Source organism: Haliotis asinina, chromosome 15 (assembly GCF_037392515.1).
Source record: "Haliotis asinina isolate JCU_RB_2024 chromosome 15, JCU_Hal_asi_v2, whole genome shotgun sequence".
Classification (NCBI taxonomy): Eukaryota; Metazoa; Mollusca; class Gastropoda; order Lepetellida; family Haliotidae; genus Haliotis; species Haliotis asinina.
In genome coordinates, this window is record NC_090294.1 from 39688606 (window position 1) to 39712174 (window position 23569).

At 43.4% G+C, this 23569-nt stretch overlaps 53 non-coding genes across 53 annotated transcripts; all 53 read right to left on the minus strand.

Annotated features, from left to right (window-relative positions):
- Positions 1 to 164: 164 nt before the first annotated feature.
- Positions 165 to 236, minus strand: Trnaa-cgc (transfer RNA alanine (anticodon CGC)). Its single transcript has one exon. It is a non-coding gene; the product is annotated as a tRNA-Ala (tRNA).
- Positions 237 to 915: 679 nt separating this feature from the next.
- On the minus strand, positions 916 to 987 carry Trnaa-ugc (transfer RNA alanine (anticodon UGC)). Its single transcript has one exon. It is a non-coding gene; the product is annotated as a tRNA-Ala (tRNA).
- Positions 988 to 1353: 366 nt separating this feature from the next.
- Trnaa-cgc (transfer RNA alanine (anticodon CGC)) lies at positions 1354 to 1425 on the minus strand. The gene has a single exon. It is a non-coding gene; the product is annotated as a tRNA-Ala (tRNA).
- Positions 1426 to 1906: 481 nt separating this feature from the next.
- On the minus strand, positions 1907 to 1978 carry Trnaa-ugc (transfer RNA alanine (anticodon UGC)). Its single transcript has one exon. It is a non-coding gene; the product is annotated as a tRNA-Ala (tRNA).
- Positions 1979 to 2344: 366 nt separating this feature from the next.
- On the minus strand, positions 2345 to 2416 carry Trnaa-cgc (transfer RNA alanine (anticodon CGC)). Its single transcript has one exon. It is a non-coding gene; the product is annotated as a tRNA-Ala (tRNA).
- A 481-nt stretch (positions 2417 to 2897) lies between these two features.
- On the minus strand, positions 2898 to 2969 carry Trnaa-ugc (transfer RNA alanine (anticodon UGC)). Its single transcript has one exon. It is a non-coding gene; the product is annotated as a tRNA-Ala (tRNA).
- A 366-nt stretch (positions 2970 to 3335) lies between these two features.
- Trnaa-cgc (transfer RNA alanine (anticodon CGC)) lies at positions 3336 to 3407 on the minus strand. The gene has a single exon. It is a non-coding gene; the product is annotated as a tRNA-Ala (tRNA).
- Positions 3408 to 3888: 481 nt separating this feature from the next.
- Positions 3889 to 3960, minus strand: Trnaa-ugc (transfer RNA alanine (anticodon UGC)). Its single transcript has one exon. It is a non-coding gene; the product is annotated as a tRNA-Ala (tRNA).
- Positions 3961 to 4326: 366 nt separating this feature from the next.
- On the minus strand, positions 4327 to 4398 carry Trnaa-cgc (transfer RNA alanine (anticodon CGC)). The gene has a single exon. It is a non-coding gene; the product is annotated as a tRNA-Ala (tRNA).
- Positions 4399 to 4681: 283 nt separating this feature from the next.
- Positions 4682 to 4753, minus strand: Trnaa-ugc (transfer RNA alanine (anticodon UGC)). Its single transcript has one exon. It is a non-coding gene; the product is annotated as a tRNA-Ala (tRNA).
- Positions 4754 to 5119: 366 nt separating this feature from the next.
- Positions 5120 to 5191, minus strand: Trnaa-cgc (transfer RNA alanine (anticodon CGC)). The gene has a single exon. It is a non-coding gene; the product is annotated as a tRNA-Ala (tRNA).
- Positions 5192 to 5672: 481 nt separating this feature from the next.
- On the minus strand, positions 5673 to 5744 carry Trnaa-ugc (transfer RNA alanine (anticodon UGC)). The gene has a single exon. It is a non-coding gene; the product is annotated as a tRNA-Ala (tRNA).
- A 366-nt stretch (positions 5745 to 6110) lies between these two features.
- Trnaa-cgc (transfer RNA alanine (anticodon CGC)) lies at positions 6111 to 6182 on the minus strand. Its single transcript has one exon. It is a non-coding gene; the product is annotated as a tRNA-Ala (tRNA).
- Positions 6183 to 6663: 481 nt separating this feature from the next.
- Positions 6664 to 6735, minus strand: Trnaa-ugc (transfer RNA alanine (anticodon UGC)). The gene has a single exon. It is a non-coding gene; the product is annotated as a tRNA-Ala (tRNA).
- A 366-nt stretch (positions 6736 to 7101) lies between these two features.
- Positions 7102 to 7173, minus strand: Trnaa-cgc (transfer RNA alanine (anticodon CGC)). The gene has a single exon. It is a non-coding gene; the product is annotated as a tRNA-Ala (tRNA).
- A 481-nt stretch (positions 7174 to 7654) lies between these two features.
- Trnaa-ugc (transfer RNA alanine (anticodon UGC)) lies at positions 7655 to 7726 on the minus strand. The gene has a single exon. It is a non-coding gene; the product is annotated as a tRNA-Ala (tRNA).
- A 366-nt stretch (positions 7727 to 8092) lies between these two features.
- Trnaa-cgc (transfer RNA alanine (anticodon CGC)) lies at positions 8093 to 8164 on the minus strand. The gene has a single exon. It is a non-coding gene; the product is annotated as a tRNA-Ala (tRNA).
- Positions 8165 to 8447: 283 nt separating this feature from the next.
- Trnaa-ugc (transfer RNA alanine (anticodon UGC)) lies at positions 8448 to 8519 on the minus strand. The gene has a single exon. It is a non-coding gene; the product is annotated as a tRNA-Ala (tRNA).
- Positions 8520 to 8885: 366 nt separating this feature from the next.
- Trnaa-cgc (transfer RNA alanine (anticodon CGC)) lies at positions 8886 to 8957 on the minus strand. The gene has a single exon. It is a non-coding gene; the product is annotated as a tRNA-Ala (tRNA).
- A 481-nt stretch (positions 8958 to 9438) lies between these two features.
- Trnaa-ugc (transfer RNA alanine (anticodon UGC)) lies at positions 9439 to 9510 on the minus strand. The gene has a single exon. It is a non-coding gene; the product is annotated as a tRNA-Ala (tRNA).
- A 366-nt stretch (positions 9511 to 9876) lies between these two features.
- On the minus strand, positions 9877 to 9948 carry Trnaa-cgc (transfer RNA alanine (anticodon CGC)). The gene has a single exon. It is a non-coding gene; the product is annotated as a tRNA-Ala (tRNA).
- Positions 9949 to 10231: 283 nt separating this feature from the next.
- Positions 10232 to 10303, minus strand: Trnaa-ugc (transfer RNA alanine (anticodon UGC)). The gene has a single exon. It is a non-coding gene; the product is annotated as a tRNA-Ala (tRNA).
- A 366-nt stretch (positions 10304 to 10669) lies between these two features.
- On the minus strand, positions 10670 to 10741 carry Trnaa-cgc (transfer RNA alanine (anticodon CGC)). The gene has a single exon. It is a non-coding gene; the product is annotated as a tRNA-Ala (tRNA).
- A 283-nt stretch (positions 10742 to 11024) lies between these two features.
- Trnaa-ugc (transfer RNA alanine (anticodon UGC)) lies at positions 11025 to 11096 on the minus strand. Its single transcript has one exon. It is a non-coding gene; the product is annotated as a tRNA-Ala (tRNA).
- Positions 11097 to 11462: 366 nt separating this feature from the next.
- Positions 11463 to 11534, minus strand: Trnaa-ugc (transfer RNA alanine (anticodon UGC)). The gene has a single exon. It is a non-coding gene; the product is annotated as a tRNA-Ala (tRNA).
- Positions 11535 to 11817: 283 nt separating this feature from the next.
- Trnaa-ugc (transfer RNA alanine (anticodon UGC)) lies at positions 11818 to 11889 on the minus strand. Its single transcript has one exon. It is a non-coding gene; the product is annotated as a tRNA-Ala (tRNA).
- Positions 11890 to 12255: 366 nt separating this feature from the next.
- Trnaa-cgc (transfer RNA alanine (anticodon CGC)) lies at positions 12256 to 12327 on the minus strand. Its single transcript has one exon. It is a non-coding gene; the product is annotated as a tRNA-Ala (tRNA).
- Positions 12328 to 12610: 283 nt separating this feature from the next.
- Positions 12611 to 12682, minus strand: Trnaa-ugc (transfer RNA alanine (anticodon UGC)). Its single transcript has one exon. It is a non-coding gene; the product is annotated as a tRNA-Ala (tRNA).
- A 366-nt stretch (positions 12683 to 13048) lies between these two features.
- Trnaa-cgc (transfer RNA alanine (anticodon CGC)) lies at positions 13049 to 13120 on the minus strand. Its single transcript has one exon. It is a non-coding gene; the product is annotated as a tRNA-Ala (tRNA).
- Positions 13121 to 13403: 283 nt separating this feature from the next.
- Trnaa-ugc (transfer RNA alanine (anticodon UGC)) lies at positions 13404 to 13475 on the minus strand. The gene has a single exon. It is a non-coding gene; the product is annotated as a tRNA-Ala (tRNA).
- A 366-nt stretch (positions 13476 to 13841) lies between these two features.
- Positions 13842 to 13913, minus strand: Trnaa-cgc (transfer RNA alanine (anticodon CGC)). The gene has a single exon. It is a non-coding gene; the product is annotated as a tRNA-Ala (tRNA).
- Positions 13914 to 14196: 283 nt separating this feature from the next.
- Positions 14197 to 14268, minus strand: Trnaa-ugc (transfer RNA alanine (anticodon UGC)). Its single transcript has one exon. It is a non-coding gene; the product is annotated as a tRNA-Ala (tRNA).
- Positions 14269 to 14947: 679 nt separating this feature from the next.
- Trnaa-ugc (transfer RNA alanine (anticodon UGC)) lies at positions 14948 to 15019 on the minus strand. The gene has a single exon. It is a non-coding gene; the product is annotated as a tRNA-Ala (tRNA).
- Positions 15020 to 15385: 366 nt separating this feature from the next.
- Trnaa-cgc (transfer RNA alanine (anticodon CGC)) lies at positions 15386 to 15457 on the minus strand. Its single transcript has one exon. It is a non-coding gene; the product is annotated as a tRNA-Ala (tRNA).
- A 283-nt stretch (positions 15458 to 15740) lies between these two features.
- On the minus strand, positions 15741 to 15812 carry Trnaa-ugc (transfer RNA alanine (anticodon UGC)). Its single transcript has one exon. It is a non-coding gene; the product is annotated as a tRNA-Ala (tRNA).
- Positions 15813 to 16178: 366 nt separating this feature from the next.
- Positions 16179 to 16250, minus strand: Trnaa-cgc (transfer RNA alanine (anticodon CGC)). Its single transcript has one exon. It is a non-coding gene; the product is annotated as a tRNA-Ala (tRNA).
- Positions 16251 to 16533: 283 nt separating this feature from the next.
- On the minus strand, positions 16534 to 16605 carry Trnaa-ugc (transfer RNA alanine (anticodon UGC)). Its single transcript has one exon. It is a non-coding gene; the product is annotated as a tRNA-Ala (tRNA).
- A 366-nt stretch (positions 16606 to 16971) lies between these two features.
- Positions 16972 to 17043, minus strand: Trnaa-cgc (transfer RNA alanine (anticodon CGC)). The gene has a single exon. It is a non-coding gene; the product is annotated as a tRNA-Ala (tRNA).
- Positions 17044 to 17326: 283 nt separating this feature from the next.
- Trnaa-ugc (transfer RNA alanine (anticodon UGC)) lies at positions 17327 to 17398 on the minus strand. Its single transcript has one exon. It is a non-coding gene; the product is annotated as a tRNA-Ala (tRNA).
- A 366-nt stretch (positions 17399 to 17764) lies between these two features.
- Positions 17765 to 17836, minus strand: Trnaa-cgc (transfer RNA alanine (anticodon CGC)). Its single transcript has one exon. It is a non-coding gene; the product is annotated as a tRNA-Ala (tRNA).
- Positions 17837 to 18120: 284 nt separating this feature from the next.
- Positions 18121 to 18192, minus strand: Trnaa-ugc (transfer RNA alanine (anticodon UGC)). Its single transcript has one exon. It is a non-coding gene; the product is annotated as a tRNA-Ala (tRNA).
- Positions 18193 to 18558: 366 nt separating this feature from the next.
- Positions 18559 to 18630, minus strand: Trnaa-cgc (transfer RNA alanine (anticodon CGC)). Its single transcript has one exon. It is a non-coding gene; the product is annotated as a tRNA-Ala (tRNA).
- Positions 18631 to 19111: 481 nt separating this feature from the next.
- Trnaa-ugc (transfer RNA alanine (anticodon UGC)) lies at positions 19112 to 19183 on the minus strand. Its single transcript has one exon. It is a non-coding gene; the product is annotated as a tRNA-Ala (tRNA).
- Positions 19184 to 19549: 366 nt separating this feature from the next.
- Positions 19550 to 19621, minus strand: Trnaa-cgc (transfer RNA alanine (anticodon CGC)). The gene has a single exon. It is a non-coding gene; the product is annotated as a tRNA-Ala (tRNA).
- A 481-nt stretch (positions 19622 to 20102) lies between these two features.
- Trnaa-ugc (transfer RNA alanine (anticodon UGC)) lies at positions 20103 to 20174 on the minus strand. The gene has a single exon. It is a non-coding gene; the product is annotated as a tRNA-Ala (tRNA).
- A 366-nt stretch (positions 20175 to 20540) lies between these two features.
- On the minus strand, positions 20541 to 20612 carry Trnaa-cgc (transfer RNA alanine (anticodon CGC)). Its single transcript has one exon. It is a non-coding gene; the product is annotated as a tRNA-Ala (tRNA).
- A 283-nt stretch (positions 20613 to 20895) lies between these two features.
- Positions 20896 to 20967, minus strand: Trnaa-ugc (transfer RNA alanine (anticodon UGC)). Its single transcript has one exon. It is a non-coding gene; the product is annotated as a tRNA-Ala (tRNA).
- A 366-nt stretch (positions 20968 to 21333) lies between these two features.
- Positions 21334 to 21405, minus strand: Trnaa-cgc (transfer RNA alanine (anticodon CGC)). Its single transcript has one exon. It is a non-coding gene; the product is annotated as a tRNA-Ala (tRNA).
- A 283-nt stretch (positions 21406 to 21688) lies between these two features.
- Positions 21689 to 21760, minus strand: Trnaa-ugc (transfer RNA alanine (anticodon UGC)). Its single transcript has one exon. It is a non-coding gene; the product is annotated as a tRNA-Ala (tRNA).
- A 481-nt stretch (positions 21761 to 22241) lies between these two features.
- Trnaa-ugc (transfer RNA alanine (anticodon UGC)) lies at positions 22242 to 22313 on the minus strand. The gene has a single exon. It is a non-coding gene; the product is annotated as a tRNA-Ala (tRNA).
- Positions 22314 to 22679: 366 nt separating this feature from the next.
- Trnaa-cgc (transfer RNA alanine (anticodon CGC)) lies at positions 22680 to 22751 on the minus strand. Its single transcript has one exon. It is a non-coding gene; the product is annotated as a tRNA-Ala (tRNA).
- Positions 22752 to 23034: 283 nt separating this feature from the next.
- Positions 23035 to 23106, minus strand: Trnaa-ugc (transfer RNA alanine (anticodon UGC)). The gene has a single exon. It is a non-coding gene; the product is annotated as a tRNA-Ala (tRNA).
- Positions 23107 to 23472: 366 nt separating this feature from the next.
- Trnaa-cgc (transfer RNA alanine (anticodon CGC)) lies at positions 23473 to 23544 on the minus strand. The gene has a single exon. It is a non-coding gene; the product is annotated as a tRNA-Ala (tRNA).
- Between the last annotated feature and the right edge of the window lie 25 nt (positions 23545 to 23569).

Here is a 23569-nt window from a genome sequence, read left to right on the forward strand (position 1 = left end):
ATGGCTGTGGAGTATTTGAAGAAAGAAAGGACTTTATGGGCAGCAATGTGTAGGATTGTTGAGCGTGGCATCTTGCAATGTCTGGTGATTTCAATAAATGTGGCTTCTTTCATATTCGGGTGGGGCACACTCAGTTTGCATTGTGACATCCCTGGCCAAAAATGTGGAGATGCCGGGAATCGAACCCGGGGCCTTTCACATGCGAAGCGAACGCTCTACCACTGAGCTACATCCCCTACACCTGCTGTTCTCATTGTACTACTTGTTAGATTGATCACTTTTATGCACTGAGTACTTGTGAAGGTCGAAATGTCAAGATGGAGACGTAGCTTATTGCCAAATCCTTCTAAATTCAAGCGTATAAGTAGTGTGATTGTTTGAAATGCAGGATGGATGTACATTTGCATATATTTATTGTGGATTATATAAGAGAATTGTTTGGTTTTCAGGTGCTGATAAAGATGAACGGTGGGCACTTTTATGCACTGAGTACTTGTGAAGGTCGAAATGTCAAGGTGGAGACGTAGCCTATTGCCAAGTCCTTCTAAATTCAAGCGTATAAGTAGTGTTATTGTTTGAAATGAAGGATGGATGTACATTTGCATATATTTATTGTGGATTATGTAAGAGGATTGTTTGGTTTTCAGGTGCTGATAAAGATGAACGGTGGGCACTTTTATGGACTGAGTACTTGTGAAGGTCGAAATGTCAAGATGGAGACGTAGCCTATTGCCAAATCCTTCTAAATTCAAGCGTATAAGTAGTGTTATTGTTTGAAATGCAGGATGGATGTACATTTGCATATATTTATTGTGGATTATATAAGAGAATTGTTTGGTTTTCAGGTGCTGATAAAGATGAACGGTGGGCTTGTAAGAAGAAGACAAATATGAAACAGGGAAAAAACAAGGAACATGGAGATGCCGGGGATCGAACCCGGGGCCTTTCACATGCAAAGCGAACGCTCTACCACTGAGCTACATCCCCAACCTGAGGAAAACGGGGTAAAAACCATGTATCCCTCTCTTGAGCACTTGTACAATCTTTGTTTTCCAAGTTGACATCAGTCTTCCCCACACACCCGAGTTTAAGAATTGAGCCTTGACACGTACATCCCCGTGGCAAGCCTACAGCAAAATGGTACAGCCAACATAGAAAGCGTGCTGTAGTTGCTGTAAAGAGGGTGTGTATGGCTGTGGAGTATTTGAAGAAAGAAAGGACTTTATGGGCAGCAATGTGTAGGATTGTTGAGCGTGGCATCTTGCAATGTCTGGTGATTTCAATAAATGTGGCTTCTTTCATATTCGGGTGGGGCACACTCAGTTTGCATTGTGACATCCCTGGCCAAAAATGTGGAGATGCCGGGAATCGAACCCGGGGCCTTTCACATGCGAAGCGAACGCTCTACCACTGAGCTACATCCCCTACACCTGCTGTTCTCATTGTACTACTTGTTAGATTGATCACTTTTATGCACTGAGTACTTGTGAAGGTCGAAATGTCAAGATGGAGACGTAGCTTATTGCCAAATCCTTCTAAATTCAAGCGTATAAGTAGTGTGATTGTTTGAAATGCAGGATGGATGTACATTTGCATATATTTATTGTGGATTATATAAGAGAATTGTTTGGTTTTCAGGTGCTGATAAAGATGAACGGTGGGCACTTTTATGCACTGAGTACTTGTGAAGGTCGAAATGTCAAGGTGGAGACGTAGCCTATTGCCAAATCCTTCTAAATTCAAGCGTATAAGTAGTGTTATTGTTTGAAATGAAGGATGGATGTACATTTGCATATATTTATTGTGGATTATGTAAGAGGATTGTTTGGTTTTCAGGTGCTGATAAAGATGAACGGTGGGCTTGTAAGAAGAAGACAAATATAAAACAGGGAAAAAATAAGGAACATGGAGATGCCGGGGATCGAACCCGGGGCCTTTCACATGCAAAGCGAACGCTCTACCACTGAGCTACATCCCCAACCTGAGGAAAACGGGGTAAAAACCATGTATCCTTCTCTTGAGCACTTGTACAATCTTTGTTTTCCAAGTTGACATCAGTCTTCCCCACACACCCGAGTTTAAGAATTGAGCCTTGACACGTACATCCCCGTGGCAAGCCTACAGCAAAATGGTACAGCCAACATAGAAAGCGTGCTGTAGTTGCTGTAAAGAGGGTGTGTATGGCTGTGGAGTATTTGAAGAAAGAAAGGACTTTATGGGCAGCAATGTGTAGGATTGTTGAGCGTGGCATCTTGCAATGTCTGGTGATTTCAATAAATGTGGCTTCTTTCATATTCGGGTGGGGCACACTCAGTTTGCATTGTGACATCCCTGGCCAAAAATGTGGAGATGCCGGGGATCGAACCCGGGGCCTTTCACATGCGAAGCGAACGCTCTACCACTGAGCTACATCCCCTACACCTGCTGTTCTCATTGTACTACTTGTTAGATTGATCACTTTTATGCACTGAGTACTTGTGAAGGTCGAAATGTCAAGATGGAGACGTAGCTTATTGCCAAATCCTTCTAAATTCAAGCGTATAAGTAGTGTGATTGTTTGAAATGCAGGATGGATGTACATTTGCATATATTTATTGTGGATTATATAAGAGAATTGTTTGGTTTTCAGGTGCTGATAAAGATGAACGGTGGGCACTTTTATGGACTGAGTACTTGTGAAGGTCGAAATGTCAAGATGGAGACGTAGCCTATTGCCAAATCCTTCTAAATTCAAGCGTATAAGTAGTGTTATTGTTTGAAATGAAGGATGGATGTACATTTGCATATATTTATTGTGGATTATGTAAGAGGATTGTTTGGTTTTCAGGTGCTGATAAAGATGAACGGTGGGCTTGTAAGAAGAAGACAAATATAAAACAGGGAAAAAATAAGGAACATGGAGATGCCGGGGATCGAACCCGGGGCCTTTCACACGCAAAGCGAACGCTCTACCACTGAGCTACATCCCCAACCTGAGGAAAACGGGGTCAAAACCATGTATCCTTCTCTTGAGCACTTGTACAATCTTTGTTTTCCAAGTTGACATCAGTCTTCCCCACACACCCGAGTTTAAGAATTGAGCCTTGACACGTACATCCCCGTGGCAAGCCTACAGCAAAATGGTACAGCCAACATAGAAAGCGTGCTGTAGTTGCTGTAAAGAGGGTGTGTATGGCTGTGGAGTATTTGAAGAAAGAAAGGACTTTATGGGCAGCAATGTGTAGGATTGTTGAGCGTGGCATCTTGCAATGTCTGGTGATTTCAATAAATGTGGCTTCTTTCATATTCGGGTGGGGCACACTCAGTTTGCATTGTGACATCCCTGGCCAAAAATGTGGAGATGCCGGGGATCGAACCCGGGGCCTTTCACATGCGAAGCGAACGCTCTACCACTGAGCTACATCCCCTACACCTGCTGTTCTCATTGTACTACTTGTTAGATTGATCACTTTTATGCACTGAGTACTTGTGAAGGTCGAAATGTCAAGATGGAGACGTAGCTTATTGCCAAATCCTTCTAAATTCAAGCGTATAAGTAGTGTGATTGTTTGAAATGCAGGATGGATGTACATTTGCATATATTTATTGTGGATTATATAAGAGAATTGTTTGGTTTTCAGGTGCTGATAAAGATGAACGGTGGGCACTTTTATGGACTGAGTACTTGTGAAGGTCGAAATGTCAAGATGGAGACGTAGCCTATTGCCAAATCCTTCTAAATTCAAGCGTATAAGTAGTGTTATTGTTTGAAATGAAGGATGGATGTACATTTGCATATATTTATTGTGGATTATGTAAGAGGATTGTTTGGTTTTCAGGTGCTGATAAAGATGAACGGTGGGCTTGTAAGAAGAAGACAAATATAAAACAGGGAAAAAATAAGGAACATGGAGATGCCGGGGATCGAACCCGGGGCCTTTCACACGCAAAGCGAACGCTCTACCACTGAGCTACATCCCCAACCTGAGGAAAACGGGGTCAAAACCATGTATCCTTCTCTTGAGCACTTGTACAATCTTTGTTTTCCAAGTTGACATCAGTCTTCCCCACACACCCGAGTTTAAGAATTGAGCCTTGACACGTACATCCCCGTGGCAAGCCTACAGCAAAATGGTACAGCCAACATAGAAAGCGTGCTGTAGTTGCTGTAAAGAGGGTGTGTATGGCTGTGGAGTATTTGAAGAAAGAAAGGACTTTATGGGCAGCAATGTGTAGGATTGTTGAGCGTGGCATCTTGCAATGTCTGGTGATTTCAATAAATGTGGCTTCTTTCATATTCGGGTGGGGCACACTCAGTTTGCATTGTGACATCCCTGGCCAAAAATGTGGAGATGCCGGGAATCGAACTCGGGGCCTTTCACATGCGAAGCGATCGCTCTACCACTGAGCTACATCCCCTACACCTGCTGTTCTCATTGTACTACTTGTTAGATTGATCACTTTTATGCACTGAGTACTTGTGAAGGTCGAAATGTCAAGATGGAGACGTAGCTTATTGCCAAATCCTTCTAAATTCAAGCGTATAAGTAGTGTTATTGTTTGAAATGAAGGATGGATGTACATTTGCATATATTTATTGTGGATTATGTAAGAGGATTGTTTGGTTTTCAGGTGCTGATAAAGATGAACGGTGGGCTTGTAAGAAGAAGACAAATATAAAACAGGGAAAAAATAAGGAACATGGAGATGCCGGGGATCGAACCCGGGGCCTTTCACATGCAAAGCGAACGCTCTACCACTGAGCTACATCCCCAACCTGAGGAAAACGGGGTAAAAACCATGTATCCTTCTCTTGAGCACTTGTACAATCTTTGTTTTCCAAGTTGACATCAGTCTTCCCCACACACCCGAGTTTAAGAATTGAGCCTTGACACGTACATCCCCGTGGCAAGCCTACAGCAAAATGCTACAGCCAACATAGAAAGCGTGCTGTAGTTGCTGTAAAGAGGGTGTGTATGGCTGTGGAGTATTTGAAGAAAGAAAGGACTTTATGGGCAGCAATGTGTACGATTGTTGAGCGTGACATCTTGCAATGTCTGGTGATTTCAATAAATGTGGCTTCTTTCATATTCGGGTGGGGCACACTCAGTTTGCATTGTGACATCCCTGGCCAAAAATGTGGAGATGCCGGGGATCGAACCCGGGGCCTTTCACATGCGAAGCGAACGCTCTACCACTGAGCTACATCCCCTACACCTGCTGTTCTCATTGTACTACTTGTTAGATTGATCACTTTTATGCACTGAGTACTTGTGAAGGTCGAAATGTCAAGATGGAGACGTAGCTTATTGCCAAATCCTTCTAAATTCAAGCGTATAAGTAGTGTGATTGTTTGAAATGCAAGATGGATGTACATTTGCATATATTTATTGTGGATTATATAAGAGAATTGTTTGGTTTTCAGGTGCTGATAAAGATGAACGGTGGGCACTTTTATGGACTGAGTACTTGTGAAGGTCGAAATGTCAAGATGGAGACGTAGCCTATTGCCAAATCCTTCTAAATTCAAGCGTATAAGTAGTGTTATTGTTTGAAATGAAGGATGGATGTACATTTGCATATATTTATTGTGGATTATGTAAGAGGATTGTTTGGTTTTCAGGTGCTGATAAAGATGAACGGTGGGCTTGTAAGAAGAAGACAAATATAAAACAGGGAAAAAATAAGGAACATGGAGATGCCGGGGATCGAACCCGGGGCCTTTCACATGCAAAGCGAACGCTCTACAACTGAGCTACATCCCCAACCTGAGGAAAACGGGGTAAAAACCATGTATCCTTCTCTTGAGCACTTGTACAATCTTTGTTTTCCAAGTTGACATCAGTCTTCCCCACACACCCGAGTTTAAGAATTGAGCCTTGACACGTACATCCCCGTGGCAAGCCTACAGCAAAATGCTACAGCCAACATAGAAAGCGTGCTGTAGTTGCTGTAAAGAGGGTGTGTATGGCTGTGGAGTATTTGAAGAAAGAAAGGACTTTATGGGCAGCAATGTGTACGATTGTTGAGCGTGGCATCTTGCAATGTCTGGTGATTTCAATAAATGTGGCTTCTTTCATATTCGGGTGGGGCACACTCAGTTTGCATTGTGACATCCCTGGCCAAAAATGTGGAGATGCCGGGGATCGAACCCGGGGCCTTTCACATGCGAAGCGAACGCTCTACCACTGAGCTACATCCCCTACACCTGCTGTTCTCATTGTACTACTTGTTAGATTGATCACTTTTATGCACTGAGTACTTGTGAAGGTCGAAATGTCAAGATGGAGACGTAGCTTATTGCCAAATCCTTCTAAATTCAAGCGTATAAGTAGTGTGATTGTTTGAAATGCAGGATGGATGTACATTTGCATATATTTATTGTGGATTATATAAGAGAATTGTTTGGTTTTCAGGTGCTGATAAAGATGAACGGTGGGCACTTTTATGGACTGAGTACTTGTGAAGGTCGAAATGTCAAGATGGAGACGTAGCCTATTGCCAAATCCTTCTAAATTCAAGCGTGTAAGTAGTGTTGTTGTTTGAAATGAAGTATGGATGTACATTTGCATATATTTATTGTGGATTATGTAAGAGGATTGTTTGGTTTTCAGGTGCTGATAAAGATGAACGGTGGGCTTGTAAGAAGAAGACAAATATAAAACAGGGAAAAAATAAGGAACATGGAGATGCCGGGGATCGAACCCGGGGCCTTTCACATGCAAAGCGAACGCTCTACCACTGAGCTACATCCCCAACCTGAGGAAAACGGGGTCAAAACCATGTATCCTTCTCTTGAGCACTTGTACAATCTTTGTTTTCCAAGTTGACATCAGTCTTCCCCACACACCCGAGTTTAAGAATTGAGCCTTGACACGTACATCCCCGTGGCAAGCCTACAGCAAAATGGTACAGCCAACATAGAAAGCGTGCTGTAGTTGCTGTAAAGAGGGTGTGTATGGCTGTGGAGTATTTGAAGAAAGAAAGGACTTTATGGGCAGCAATGTGTACGATTGTTGAGCGTGGCATCTTGCAATGTCTGGTGATTTCAATAAATGTGGCTTCTTTCATATTCGGGTGGGGCACACTCAGTTTGCATTGTGACATCCCTGGCCAAAAATGTGGAGATGCCGGGGATCGAACCCGGGGCCTTTCACATGCGAAGCGAACGCTCTACCACTGAGCTACATCCCCTACACCTGCTGTTCTCATTGTACTACTTGTTAGATTGATCACTTTTATGCACTGAGTACTTGTGAAGGTCGAAATGTCAAGATGGAGACGTAGCTTATTGCCAAATCCTTCTAAATTCAAGCGTATAAGTAGTGTGATTGTTTGAAATGCAGGATGGATGTACATTTGCATATATTTATTGTGGATTATATAAGAGAATTGTTTGGTTTTCAGGTGCTGATAAAGATGAACGGTGGGCACTTTTGTGCACTGAGTACTTGTGAAGGTCGAAATGTCAAGATGGAGACGTAGCCTATTGCCAAATCCTTCTAAATTCAAGCGTATAAGTAGTGTTATTGTTTGAAATGAAGGATGGATGTACATTTGCATATATTTATTGTGGATTATGTAAGAGGATTGTTTGGTTTTCAGGTGCTGATAAAGATGAACGGTAGGCTTGTAAGAAGAAGACAAATATAAAACAGGGAAAAAATAAGGAACATGGAGATGCCGGGGATCGAACCCGGGGCCTTTCACATGCAAAGCGAACGCTCTACCACTGAGCTACATCCCCAACCTGAGGAAAACGGGGTAAAAACCATGTATCCTTCTCTTGAGCACTTGTACAATCTTTCTTTTCCAAGTTGACATCAGTCTTCCCCACACACCCGAGTTTAAGAATTGAGCCTTGACACGTACATCCCCGTGGCAAGCCTACAGCAAAATGGTACAGCCAACATAGAAAGCGTGCTGTAGTTGCTGTAAAGAGGGTGTGTATGGCTGTGGAGTATTTGAAGAAAGAAAGGACTTTATGGGCAGCAGTGTGTACGATTGTTGAGCGTGACATCTTGCAATGTCTGGTGATTTCAATAAATGTGGCTTCTTTCATATTCGGGTGGGGCACACTCAGTTTGCATTGTGACATCCCTGGCCAAAAATGTAGAGATGCCGGGGATCGAACTCGGGGCCTTTCACATGCGAAGCGAACGCTCTACCACTGAGCTACATCCCCTACACCTGCTGTTCTCATTGTACTACTTGTTAGACTGATCACTTTTATGCACTGAGTACTTGTGAAGGTCGAAATGTCAAGATGGAGACGTAGCCTATTGCCAAATCCTTCTAAATTCAAGCGTATAAGTAGTGCTATTGTTTGAAATGAAGGATGGATGTACATTTGCATATATTTATTGTGGATTATGTAAGAGGATTGTTTGGTTTTCAGGTGCTGATAAAGATGAACGGTAGGCTTGTAAGAAGAAGACAAATATAAAACAGGGAAAAAATAAGGAACATGGAGATGCCGGGGATCGAACCCGGGGCCTTTCACATGCAAAGCGAACGCTCTACCACTGAGCTACATCCCCAACGTGAGGAAAACGGTGTAAAAACCATGTATCCTTCTCTTGAGCACTTGTACAATCTTTGTTTTCCAAGTTGACATCAGTCTTCCCCACACACCCGAGTTTAAGAATTGAGCCTTGACACGTACATCCCCGTGGCAAGCCTACAGCAAAATGCTACAGCCAACATAGAAATCGTGCTGTAGTTGCTGTAAAGAGGGTGTGTATGGCTGTGGAGTATTTGAAGAAAGAAAGGACTTTATGGGCAGCAGTGTGTACGATTGTTGAGCGTGACATCTTGCAATGTCTGGTGATTTCAATAAATGTGGCTTCTTTCATATTCGGGTGGGGCACACTCAGTTTGCATTGTGACATCCCTGGCCAAAAATGTGGAGATGCCGGGGATCGAACCCGGGGCCTTTCACATGCGAAGCGAACGCTCTACCACTGAGCTACATCCTCTACACCTGCTGTTCTCATTGTACTACTTGTTAGATTGATCACTTTTATGCACTGAGTACTTGTGAAGGTCGAAATGTCAAGATGGAGACGTAGCTTATTGCCAAATCCTTCTAAATTCAAGCGTATAAGTAGTGTGATTGTTTGAAATGCAGGATGGATGTACATTTGCATATATTTATTGTGGATTATATAAGAGAATTGTTTGGTTTTCAGGTGCTGATAAAGATGAACGGTGGGCACTTTTATGCACTGAGTACTTGTGAAGGTCGAAATGTCAAGATGGAGACGTAGCCTATTGCCAAATCCTTCTAAATTCAAGCGTATAAGTAGTGTTATTGTTTGAAATGAAGGATGGATGTACATTTGCATATATTTATTGTGGATTATGTAAGAGGATTGTTTGGTTTTCAGGTGCTGATAAAGATGAACGGTAGGCTTGTAAGAAGAAGACAAATATAAAACAGGGAAAAAATAAGGAACATGGAGATGCCGGGGATCGAACCCGGGGCCTTTCACATGCAAAGCGAACGCTCTACCACTGAGCTACATCCCCAACCTGAGGAAAACGGGGTAAAAACCATGTATCCTTCTCTTGAGCACTTGTACAATCTTTCTTTTCCAAGTTGACATCAGTCTTCCCCACACACCCGAGTTTAAGAATTGAGCCTTGACACGTACATCCCCGTGGCAAGCCTACAGCAAAATGGTACAGCCAACATAGAAAGCGTGCTGTAGTTGCTGTAAAGAGGGTGTGTATGGCTGTGGAGTATTTGAAGAAAGAAAGGACTTTATGGGCAGCAGTGTGTACGATTGTTGAGCGTGACATCTTGCAATGTCTGGTGATTTCAATAAATGTGGCTTCTTTCATATTCGGGTGGGGCACACTCAGTTTGCATTGTGACATCCCTGGCCAAAAATGTGGAGATGCCGGGGATCGAACTCGGGGCCTTTCACATGCGAAGCGAACGCTCTACCACTGAGCTACATCCCCTACACCTGCTGTTCTCATTGTACTACTTGTTAGACTGATCACTTTTATGCACTGAGTACTTGTGAAGGTCGAAATGTCAAGATGGAGACGTAGCCTATTGCCAAATCCTTCTAAATTCAAGCGTATAAGTAGTGCTATTGTTTGAAATGAAGGATGGATGTACATTTGCATATATTTATTGTGGATTATGTAAGAGGATTGTTTGGTTTTCAGGTGCTGATAAAGATGAACGGTAGGCTTGTAAGAAGAAGACAAATATAAAACAGGGAAAAAATAAGGAACATGGAGATGCCGGGGATCGAACCCGGGGCCTTTCACATGCAAAGCGAACGCTCTACCACTGAGCTACATCCCCAACCTGAGGAAAACGGTGTAAAAACCATGTATCCTTCTCTTGAGCACTTGTACAATCTTTGTTTTCCAAGTTGACATCAGTCTTCCCCACACACCCGAGTTTAAGAATTGAGCCTTGACACGTACATCCCCGTGGCAAGCCTACAGCAAAATGGTACAGCCAACATAGAAAGCGTGCTGTAGTTGCTGTAAAGAGGGTGTGTATGGCTGTGGAGTATTTGAAGAAAGAAAGGACTTTATGGGCAGCAGTGTGTACGATTGTTGAGCGTGACATCTTGCAATGTCTGGTGATTTCAATAAATGTGGCTTCTTTCATATTTGGGTGGGGCACACTCAGTTTGCATTGTGACATCCCTGGCCAAAAATGTGGAGATGCCGGGGATCGAACCCGGGGCCTTTCACATGCGAAGCGAACGCTCTACCACTGAGCTACATCCCCTACACCTGCTGTTCTCATTGTACTACTTGTTAGACTGATCACTTTTATGCACTGAGTACTTGTGAAGGTCGAAATGTCAAGATGGAGACGTAGCCTATTGCCAAATCCTTCTAAATTCAAGCGTATAAGTAGTGTGATTGTTTGAAATGCAGGATGGATGTACATTTGCATATATTTATTGTGGATTATGTAAGAGGATTGTTTGGTTTTCAGGTGCTGATAAAGATGAACGGTGGGCTTGTAAGAAGAAGACAAATATAAAACAGGGAAAAAATAAGGAACATGGAGATGCCGGGGATCGAACCCGGGGCCTTTCACATGCAAAGCGAACGCTCTACCACTGAGCTACATCCCCAACCTGAGGAAAACGGGGTAAAAACCATGTATCCTTCTCTTGAGCACTTGTACATTCTTTGTTTTCCAAGTTGACATCAGTCTTCCCCACACACCCGAGTTTAAGAATTGAGCCTTGACACGTACATCCCCGTGGCAAGCCTACAGCAAAATGGTACAGCCAACATAGAAAGCGTGCTGTAGTTGCTGTAAAGAGGGTGTGTATGGCTGTGGAGTATTTGAAGAAAGAAAGGACTTTATGGGCAGCAGTGTGTACGATTGTTGAGCGTGACATCTTGCAATGTCTGGTGATTTCAATAAATGTGGCTTCTTTCATATTCGGGTGGGGCACACTCAGTTTGCATTGTGACATCCCTGGCCAAAAATGTGGAGATGCCAGGGATCGAACCCGGGGCCTTTCACATGCAAAGTGAACGCTCTACTACTGAGCTACATCCCCTACACCTGCTGTTCTCATTGTACTACTTGTTAGACTGATCACTTTTATGCACTGAGTACTTGTGAAGGTCGAAATGTCAAGATGGAGACGTAGCCTATTGCCAAATCCTTCTAAATTCAAGCGTATAAGTAGTGTGATTGTTTGAAATGCAGGATGGATGTACATTTGCATATATTTATTGTGGATTATATAAGAGAATTGTTTGGTTTTCAGGTGCTGATAAAGATGAACGATGGGCTTGTAAGAAGAAGACAAATATGAAACAGGGAAAAAACAAGGAACATGGAGATGCCGGGGATCGAACCCGGGGCCTTTCACATGCAAAGCGAACGCTCTGCCACTGAGCTACATCCCCAACCTGAGGAAAACGGGGTAAAAACCATGTATCCCTCTCTTGAGCACTTGTACAATCTTTGTTTTCCAAGTTGACATCAGTCTTCCCCACACACCCGAGTTTAAGAATTGAGCCTTGACACGTACATCTCCGTGGCAAGCCTACAGCAAAATGGTACAGCCAACATAGAAAGCGTGCTGTAGTTGCTGTAAAGAGGGTGTGTATGGCTGTGGAGTATTTGAAGAAAGAAAGGACTTTATGGGCAGCAGTGTGTACGATTGTTGAGCGTGACATCTTGCAATGTCTGGTGATTTCAATAAATGTGGCTTCTTTCATATTCGGGTGGGGCACACTCAGTTTGCATTGTGACATCCCTGGCCAAAAATGTGGAGATGCCGGGGATCGAACCCGGGGCCTTTCACATGCGAAGCGAACGCTCTACCACTGAGCTACATCCCCTACACCTGCTGTTCTCATTGTACTACTTGTTAGACTGATCACTTTTATGCACTGAGTACTTGTGAAGGTCGAAATGTCAAGATGGAGACGTAGCCTATTGCCAAATCCTTCTAAATTCAAGCGTATAAGTAGTGTGATTGTTTGAAATGCAGGATGGATGTACATTTGCATATATTTATTGTGGATTATGTAAGAGGATTGTTTGGTTTTCAGGTGCTGATAAAGATGAACGATGGGCTTGTAAGAAGAAGACAAATATAAAACAGGGAAAAAATAAGGAACATGGAGATGCCGGGGATCGAACCCGGGGCCTTTCACATGCAAAGCGAACGCTCTACCACTGAGCTACATCCCCAACCTGAGGAAAACGGGGTAAAAACCATGTATCCTTCTCTTGAGCACTTGTACATTCTTTGTTTTCCAAGTTGACATCAGTCTTCCCCACACACCCGAGTTTAAGAATTGAGCCTTGACACGTACATCCCCGTGGCAAGCCTACAGCAAAATGGTACAGCCAACATAGAAAGCGTGCTGTAGTTGCTGTAAAGAGGGTGTGTATGGCTGTGGAGTATTTGAAGAAAGAAAGGACTTTATGGGCAGCAGTGTGTACGATTGTTGAGCGTGACATCTTGCAATGTCTGGTGATTTCAATAAATGTGGCTTCTTTCATATTCGGGTGGGGCACACTCAGTTTGCATTGTGACATCCCTGGCCAAAAATGTGGAGATGCCGGGGATCGAACCCGCGGCCTTTCACATGCGAAGCGAACGCTCTACCACTGAGCTACATCCCCTACACCTGCTGTTCTCATTGTACTACTTGTTAGATTGATCACTTTTATGCACTGAGTACTTGTGAAGGTCGAAATGTCAAGATGGAGACGTAGCCTATTGCCAAATCCTTCTAAATTCAAGCGTATAAGTAGTGTGATTGTTTGAAATGCAGGATGGATGTACATTTGCATATATTTATTGTGGATTATATAAGAGAATTGTTTGGTTTTCAGGTTCTGATAAAGATGAACGGTGGGCTTGTAAGAAGAAGACAAATATAAAACAGGGAAAAAATAAGGAACATGGAGATGCCGGGGATCGAACCCGGGGCCTTTCACATGCAAAGCGAACGCTCTGCAAATGAGCTACATCCCCAACCTGAGGAAAACGGGGTAAAAACCATGTATCCCTCTCTTGAGCACTTGTACAATCTTTGTTTTCCAAGTTGACATCAGTCTTCCCCACACACCCGAGTTTAAGAATTGAGCCTTGACACGTACATCCCCGTGGCAAGCCTACAGCAAAATGGTACAGCCAACATAGAAAGCGTGCTGTAGTTGCTGTAAAGAGGGTGTGTATGGCTGTGGAGTATTTGAAGAAAGAAAGGACTTTATGGGCAGCAGTGTGTACGATTGTTGAGCGTGACATCTTGCAATGTCTGGTGATTTCAATAAATGTGGCTTCTTTCATATTCGGGTGGGGCACACTCAGTTTGCATTGTGACATCCCTGGCCAAAAATGTGGAGATGCCGGGCATCGAACCCGGGGTCTTTCACATGCGAAGCGAACGCTCTACCACTGAGCTACATCCCCTACACCTGCTGTTCTCATTGTACTACTTGTTAGATTGATCACTTTTATGCACTGAGTACTTGTGAAGGTCGAAATGTCAAGATGGAGACGTAGCCTATTGCCAAATCCTTCTAAATTCAAGCGTATAAGTAGTGTGATTGTTTGAAATGCAGGATGGATGTACATTTGCATATATTTATTGTGGATTACACAAGAGGATTGTTTGGTTTTCAGGTGCTGATAAAGATGAACGGTGGGCTTGTAAGAAGAAGAGAAATATAAAACAGGGAAAAAATAAGGAACATGGAGATGCCGGGGATCGAACCCGGGGCCTTTCACATGCAAAGCGAACGCTCTGCCACTGAGCTACATCCCCTACACCTGCTGTTCTCATTGTACTACTTGTTAGATTGATCACTTTTATGCACTGAGTACTTGTGAAGGTCGAAATGTCAAGATGGAGACGTAGCCTATTGCCAAATCCTTCTAAATTCAAGCGTATAAGTAGTGTGATTGTTTGAAATGCAGGATGGATGTACATTTGCATATATTTATTGTGGATTATATAAGAGAATTGTTTGGTTTTCAGGTGCTGATAAAGATGAACGGTGGGCACTTTTATGCACTGAGTACTTGTGAAGGTCGAAATGTCAAGATGGAGACGTAGCCTATTGCCAAATCCTTCTAAATTCAAGCGTATAAGTAGTGTTATTGTTTGAAGTGCAGGATGGATGTACATTTGCATATATTTATTGTGGATTATATAAGAGAATTGTTTGGTTTTCAGGTGCTGATAAAGATGAACGGTGGGCACTTTTATGCACTGAGTACTTGTGAAGGTCGAAATGTCAAGATGGAGACGTAGCCTATTGCCAAATCCTTCTAAATTCAAGCGTATAAGTAGTGTGATTGTTTGAAATGCAGGATGGATGTACATTTGCATATATTTATTGTGGATTATATAAGAGAATTGTTTGGTTTTCAGGTGCTGATAAAGATGAACGGTGGGCTTGTAAGAAGAAGACAAATATGAAACAGGGAAAAAACAAGGAACATGGAGATGCCGGGGATCGAACCCGGGGCCTTTCACATGCAAAGCGAACGCTCTACCACTGAGCTACATCCCCAACCTGAGGAAAACGGGGTAAAAACCATGTATCCTTCTCTTGAGCACTTGTACAATCTTTGTTTTCCAAGTTGACATCAGTCTTCCCCACACACCCGAGTTTAAGAATTGAGCCTTGACACGTACATCCCCGTGGCAAGCCTACAGCAAAATGGTACAGCCAACATAGAAAGCGTGCTGTAGTTGCTGTAAAGAGGGTGTGTATGGCTGTGGAGTATTTGAAGAAAGAAAGGACTTTATGGGCAGCAATGTGTACGATTGTTGAGCGTGGCATCTTGCAATGTCTGGTGATTTCAATAAATGTGGCTTCTTTCATATTCGGGTGGGGCACACTCAGTTTGCATTGTGACATCCCTGGCCAAAAATGTGGAGATGCCGGGGATCGAACCCGCGGCCTTTCACATGCGAAGCGAACGCTCTACCACTGAGCTACATCCCCTACACCTGCTGTTCTCATTGTACTACTTGTTAGATTGATCACTTTTATGCACTGAGTACTTGTGAAGGTCGAAATGTCAAGATGGAGACGTAGTCTATTGCCAAATCCTTCTAAATTCAAGCGTATAAGTAGTGCTATTGTTTGAAATGCAGGATGGATGTACATTTGCATATATTTATTGTGGATTATGTAAGAGGATTGTTTGGTTTTCAGGTGCTGATAAAGATGAACGGTGGGCTTGTAAGAAGAAGACAAATATGAAACAGGGAAAAAACAAGGAACATGGAGATGCCGGGGATCGAACCCGGGGCCTTTCACATGCAAAGCGAACGCTCTACCACTGAGCTACATCCCCAACCTGAGGAAAACGGGGTAAAAACCATGTATCCTTCTCTTGAGCACTTGTACAATCTTTCTTTTCCAAGTTGACATCAGTCTTCCCCACACACCCGAGTTTAAGAATTGAGCCTTGACACGTACATCCCCGTGGCAAGCCTACAGCAAAATGGTACAGCCAACATAGAAAGCGTGCTGTAGTTGCTGTAAAGAGGGTGTGTATGGCTGTGGAGTATTTGAAGAAAGAAAGGACTTTATGGGCAGCAGTGTGTACGATTGTTGAGCGTGACATCTTGCAATGTCTGGTGATTTCAATAAATGTGGCTTCTTTCATATTCGGGTGGGGCACACTCAGTTTGCATTGTGACATCCCTGGCCAAAAATGTGGAGATGCCGGGGATCGAACCCGGGGCCTTTCACATGCGAAGCGAACGCTCTACCACTGAGCTACATCCCCTACACCTGCTGTTCTCATTGTACTACTTGTTAGATTGATCACTTTTATGCACTGAGTACTTGTGAAGGTCGAAATGTCAAGATGGAGACGTAGCCTATTGCCAAATCCTTCTAAATTCAAGCGTATAAGTAGTGTGATTGTTTGAAATGCAGGATGGATGTACATTTGCATATATTTATTGTGGATTATATAAGAGAATTGTTTGGTTTTCAGGTGCTGATAAAGATGAACGGTGGGCTTGTAAGAAGAAGACAAATATGAAACAGGGAAAAAACAAGGAACATGGAGATGCCGGGGATCGAACCCGGGGCCTTTCACATGCAAAGCGAACGCTCTACCACTGAGCTACATCCCCAACCTGAGGAAAACGGGGTAAAAACCATGTATCCTTCTCTTGAGCACTTGTACAATCTTTGTTTTCCAAGTTGACATCAGTCTTCCCCACACACCCGAGTTTAAGAATTGAGCCTTGACACGTACATCCCCGTGGCAAGCCTACAGCAAAATGGTACAGCCAACATAGAAAGCGTGCTGTAGTTGCTGTAAAGAGGGTGTGTATGGCTGTGGAGTATTTGAAGAAAGAAAGGACTTTATGGGCAGCAATGTGTACGATTGTTGAGCGTGGCATCTTGCAATGTCTGGTGATTTCAATAAATGTGGCTTCTTTCATATTCGGGTGGGGCACACTCAGTTTGCATTGTGACATCCCTGGCCAAAAATGTGGAGATGCCGGGGATCGAACCCGGGGCCTTTCACATGCGAAGCGAACGCTCTACCACTGAGCTACATCCCCTACACCTGCTGTTCTCATTGTACTACTTGTTAGATTGATCACTTTTATGCACTGAGTACTTGTGAAGGTCGAAATGTCAAGATGGAGACGTAGTCTATTGCCAAATCCTTCTAAATTCAAGCGTATAAGTAGTGCTATTGTTTGAAATGCAGGATGGATGTACATTTGCATATATTTATTGTGGATTATGTAAGAGGATTGTTTGGTTTTCAGGTGCTGATAAAGATGAACGGTGGGCTTGTAAGAAGAAGACAAATATAAAACAGGGAAAAAATAAGGAACATGGAGATGCCGGGGATCGAACCCGGGGCCTTTCACATGCAAAGCGAACGCTCTACCACTGAGCTACATCCCCAACCTGAGGAAAACGGGGTAAAAACCATGTATCCTTCTCTTGAGCACTTGTACAATCTTTGTTTTCCAAGTTGACATCAGTCTTCCCCACACACCCGAGTTTAAGAATTGAGCCTTGACACGTACATCCCCGTGGCAAGCCTACAGCAAAATGGTACAGCCAACATAGAAAGCGTGCTGTAGTTGCTGTAAAGAGGGTGTGTATGGCTGTGGAGTATTTGAAGAAAGAAAGGACTTTATGGGCAGCAGTGTGTACGATTGTTGAGCGTGACATCTTGCAATGTCTGGTGATTTCAATAAATGTGGCTTCTTTCATATTCGGGTGGGGCACACTCAGTTTGCATTGTGACATCCCTGGCCAAAAATGTGGAGATGCCGGGGATCGAACCCGGGGCCTTTCACATGCGAAGCGAACGCTCTACCACTGAGCTACATCCCCTACACCTGCTGTTCTCATTGTACTACTTGTTAGATTGATCACTTTTATGCACTGAGCACTTGTGAAGGTCGAAATGTCAAGATGGAGACGTAGCCTATTGCCAAATCCTTCTAAATTCAAGCGTATAAGTAGTGTGATTGTTTGAAATGCAGGATGGATGTACATTTGCATATATTTATTGTGGATTATATAAGAGAATTGTTTGGTTTTCAGGTGCTGATAAAGATGAACGGTGGGCTTGTAAGAAGAAGACAAATATAAAACAGGGAAAAAAATAAGGAACATGGAGATGCCGGGGATCGAACCCGGGGCCTTTCACATGCAAAGCGAACGCTCTGCAAATGAGCTACATCCCCAACCTGAGGAAAACGGGGTAAAAACCATGTATCCTTCTCTTGAGCACTTGTACAATCTTTCTTTTCCAAGTTGACATCAGTCTTCCCCACACACCCGAGTTTAAGAATTGAGCCTTGACACGTACATCCCCGTGGCAAGCCTACAGCAAAATGGTACAGCCAACATAGAAAGCGTGCTGTAGTTGCTGTAAAGAGGGTGTGTATGGCTGTGGAGTATTTGAAGAAAGAAAGGACTTTATGGGCAGCAATGTGTACGATTGTTGAGCGTGGCATCTTGCAATGTCTGGTGATTTCAATAAATGTGGCTTCTTTCATATTCGGGTGGGGCACACTCAGTTTGCATTGTGACATCCCTGGCCAAAAATATGGAGATGCCGGGGATCGAACCCGGGGCCTTTCACATGCGAAGCGAACGCTCTACCACTGAGCTACATCCCCTACACCTGCTGTTCTCATTGTACTACTTGTTAGATTGATCACTTTTATGCACTGAGTACTTGTGAAGGTCGAAATGTCAAGATGGAGACGTAGCCTATTGCCAAATCCTTCTAAATTCAAGCGTATAAGTAGTGTGATTGTTTGAAATGCAGGATGGATGTACATTTGCATATATTTATTGTGGATTATATAAGAGGATTGTTTGGTTTTCAGGTGCTGATAAAGATGAACGGTGGGCACTTTTATGCACTGAGTACTTGTGAAGGTCGAAATGTCAAGATGGAGACGTAGCCTATTGCCAAATCCTTCTAAATTCAAGCGTATAAGTAGTGTTATTGTTTGAAATGAAGGATGGATGTACATTTGCATATATTTATTGTGGATTATGTAAGAGGATTGTTTGGTTTTCAGGTGCTGATAAAGATGAACGGTGGGCTTGTAAGAAGGAGACAAAGATAAAACAGGGAAAAAATAAGGAACATGGAGATGCCGGGGATCGAACCCGGGGCCTTTCACATGCAAAGCGAACGCTCTACCACTGAGCTACATCCCCAACCTGAGGAAAACGGGGTAAAAACCATGTATCCTTCTCTTGAGCACTTGTACAATCTTTCTTTTCCAAGTTGACATCAGTCTTCCCCACACACCCGAGTTTAAGAATTGAGCCTTGACACGTACATCCCCGTGGCAAGCCTACAGCAAAATGGTACAGCCAACATAGAAAGCGTGCTGTAGTTGCTGTAAAGAGGGTGTGTATGGCTGTGGAGTATTTGAAGAAAGAAAGGACTTTATGGGCAGCAGTGTGTACGATTGTTGAGCGTGACATCTTGCAATGTCTGGTGATTTCAATAAATGTGGCTTCTTTCATATTCGGGTGGGGCACAATCAGTTTGCATTGTGACATCCCTGGCCAAAAATGTGGAGATGCCGGGGATCGAACCCGGGGCCTTTCACATGCGAAGCGAACGCTCTACCACTGAGCTACATCCCCTACACCTGCTGTTCTCATTGTACTACTTGTTAGATTGATCACTTTTATGCACTGAGTACTTGTGAAGGTCGAAATGTCAAGATGGAGACGTAGCCTATTGCCAAATCCTTCTAAATTCAAGCGTATAAGTAGTGTGATTGTTTGAAATGCAGGATGGATGTACATTTGCATATATTTATTGTGGATTATATAAGAGAATTGTTTGGTTTTCAGGTGTTGATAAAGATGAACGGTGGGCACTTTTATGCACTGAGTACTTGTGAAGGTCGAAAGGTCAAGATGGAGACGTAGCCTATTGCCAAATCCTTCTAAATTCAAGCGTATAAGTAGTGTGATTGTTTGAAATGCAGGATGGATGTACATTTGCATATATTTATTGTGGATTATATAAGAGAATTGTTTGGTTTTCAGGTGCTGATAAAGATAAACGATGGGCTTGTAAGAAGAAGACAAATATGAAACAGGGAAAAAACAAGGAACATGGAGATGCCGGGGATCGAACCCGGGGCCTTTCACATGCAAAGCGAACGCTCTGCCACTGAGCTACATCCCCAACCTGAGGAAAACGGGGTAAAAACCATGTATCCCTCTCTTGAGCACTTGTACAATCTTTGTTTTCCAAGTTGACATCAGTCTTCCCCACACACCCGAGTTTAAGAATTGAGCCTTGACACGTACATCTCCGTGGCAAGCCTACAGCAAAATGGTACAGCCAACATAGAAAGCGTGCTGTAGTTGCTGTAAAGAGGGTGTGTATGGCTGTGGAGTATTTGAAGAAAGAAAGGACTTTATGGGCAGCAGTGTGTACGATTGTTGAGCGTGACATCTTGCAATGTCTGGTGATTTCAATAAATGTGGCTTCTTTCATATTCGGGTGGGGCACACTCAGTTTGCATTGTGACATCCCTGGCCAAAAATGTGGAGATGCCGGGGATCGAACCCGCGGCCTTTCACATGCGAAGCGAACGCTCTACCACTGAGCTACATCCCCTACACCTGCTGTTCTCATTGTACTACTTGTTAGATTGATCACTTTTATGCACTGAGTACTTGTGAAGGTCGAAATGTCAAGATGGAGACGTAGCCTATTGCCAAATCCTTCTAAATTCAAGCGTATAAGTAGTGTGATTGTTTGAAATGCAGGATGGATGTACATTTGCATATATTTATTGTGGATTATATAAGAGAATTGTTTGGTTTTCAGGTGCTGATAAAGATGAACGGTGGGCTTGTAAGAAGAAGACAAATATAAAACAGGGAAAAAATAAGGAACATGGAGATGCCGGGGATCGAACCCGGGGCCTTTCACATGCAAAGCGAACGCTCTGCAAATGAGCTACATCCCCAACCTGAGGAAAACGGGGTAAAAACCATGTATCCCTCTCTTGAGCACTTGTACAATCTTTGTTTTCCAAGTTGACATCAGTCTTCCCCACACACCCGAGTTTAAGAATTGAGCCTTGACACGTACATCCCCGTGGCAAGCCTACAGCAAAATGGTACAGCCAACATAGAAAGCGTGCTGTAGTTGCTGTAAAGAGGGTGTGTATGGCTGTGGAGTATTTGAAGAAAGAAAGGACTTTATGGGCAGCAGTGTGTACGATTGTTGAGCGTGACATCTTGCAATGTCTGGTGATTTCAATAAATGTGGCTTCTTTCATATTCGGGTGGGGCACACTCAGTTTGCATTGTGACATCCCTGGCCAAAAATGTGGAGATGCCGGGCATCGAACCCGGGGTCTTTCACATGCGAAGCGAACGCTCTACCACTGAGCTACATCCCCTACACCTGCTGTTCTCATTGTACTACTTGTTAGATTGATCACTTTTATGCACTGAGTACTTGTGAAGGTCGAAATGTCAAGATGGAGACGTAGCCTATTGCCAAATCCTTCTAAATTCAAGCGTATAAGTAGTGTGATTGTTTGAAATGCAGGATGGATGTACATTTGCATATATTTATTGTGGATTATACAAGAGGATTGTTTGGTTTTCAGGTGCTGATAAAGATGAACGGTGGGCTTGTAAGAAGAAGAGAAATATAAAACAGGGAAAAAATAAGGAACATGGAGATGCCGGGGATCGAACCCGGGGCCTTTCACATGCAAAGCGAACGCTCTGCCACTGAGCTACATCCCCTACACCTGCTGTTCTCATTGTACTACTTGTTAGATTGATCACTTTTATGCACTGAGTACTTGTGAAGGTCGAAATGTCAAGATGGAGACGTAGCCTATTGCCAAATCCTTCTAAATTCAAGCGTATAAGTAGTGTGATTGTTTGAAATGCAGGATGGATGTACATTTGCATATATTTATTGTGGATTATATAAGAGAATTGTTTGGTTTTCAGGTGCTGATAAAGATGAACGGTGGGCACTTTTATGCACTGAGTACTTGTGAAGGTCGAAATGTCAAGATGGAGACGTAGCCTATTGCCAAATCCTTCTAAATTCAAGCGTATAAGTAGTGTTATTGTTTGAAGTGCAGGATGGATGTACATTTGCATATATTTATTGTGGATTATATAAGAGGATTGTTTGGTTTTCAGGTGCTGATAAAGATGAACGGTGGGCTTGTAAGAAGAAGACAAATATAAAACAGGGAAGAAATAAGGAACATGGAGATGCCGGGGATCGAACCCGGGGCCTTTCACATGCAAAGCGAACGCTCTGCCACTGAGCTACATCCCCAACCTGAGGAAAACGGGGTAAAAACCATGTATCCTTCTCTTGAGTACTTGTACAATCTTTGTTTTCCAAGTTGACATCAGTCTTCCCCACACACCCGAGTTTAAGAATTGAGCCTTGACACGTACATCCCCGTGGCAAGCCTACAGCAAAATGGTACAGCCAACATAGAAAGCGTGCTGTAGTTGCTGTAAAGAGGGTGTGTATGGCTGTGGAGTATTTGAAGAAAGAAAGGACTTTATGGGCAGCAATGTGTACGATTGTTGAGCGTGGCATCTTGCAATGTCTGGTGATTTCAATAAATGTGGCTTCTTTCATATTCGGGTGGGGCACACTCAGTTTGCATTGTGACATCCCTGGCCAAAAATGTGGAGATGCCGGGGATCGAACCCGGGGCCTTTCACATGCGAAGCGAACGCTCTACCACTGAGCTACATCCCCTACACCTGCTGTTCTCATTGTACTACTTGTTAGATTGATCACTTTTATGCACTGAGTACTTGTGAAGGTCGAAATGTCAAGATGGAGACGTAGTCTATTGCCAAATCCTTCTAAATTCAAGCGTATAAGTAGTGCTATTGTTTGAAATGCAGGATGGATGTACATTTGCATATATTTATTGTGGATTATGTAAGAGGATTGTTTGGTTTTCAGGTGCTGATAAAGATGAACGGTGGGCTTGTAAGAAGAAGACAAATATAAAACAGGGAAAAAATAAGGAACATGGAGATGCCGGGGATCGAACCCGGGGCCTTTCACATGCAAAGCGAACGCTCTACCACTGAGCTACATCCCCAACCTGAGGAAAACGGGGTAAAAACCATGTATCCTTCTCTTGAGCACTTGTACAATCTTTCTTTTCCAAGTTGACATCAGTCTTCCCCACACACCCGAGTTTAAGAATTGAGCCTTGACACGTACATCCCCGTGGCAAGCCTACAGCAAAATGGTACAGCCAACATAGAAAGCGTGCTGTAGTTGCTGTAAAGAGGGTGTGTATGGCTGTGGAGTATTTGAAGAAAGAAAGGACTTTATGGGCAGCAGTGTGTACGATTGTTGAGCGTGACATCTTGCAATGTCTGGTGATTTCAATAAATGTGGCTTCTTTCATATTCGGGTGGGGCACACTCAGTTTGCATTGTGACATCCCTGGCCAAAAATGTGGAGATGCCGGGGATCGAACCCGGGGCCTTTCACATGCGAAGCGAACGCTCTACCACTGAGCTACATCCCCTACACCTGCTGTTCTCATTGTACTA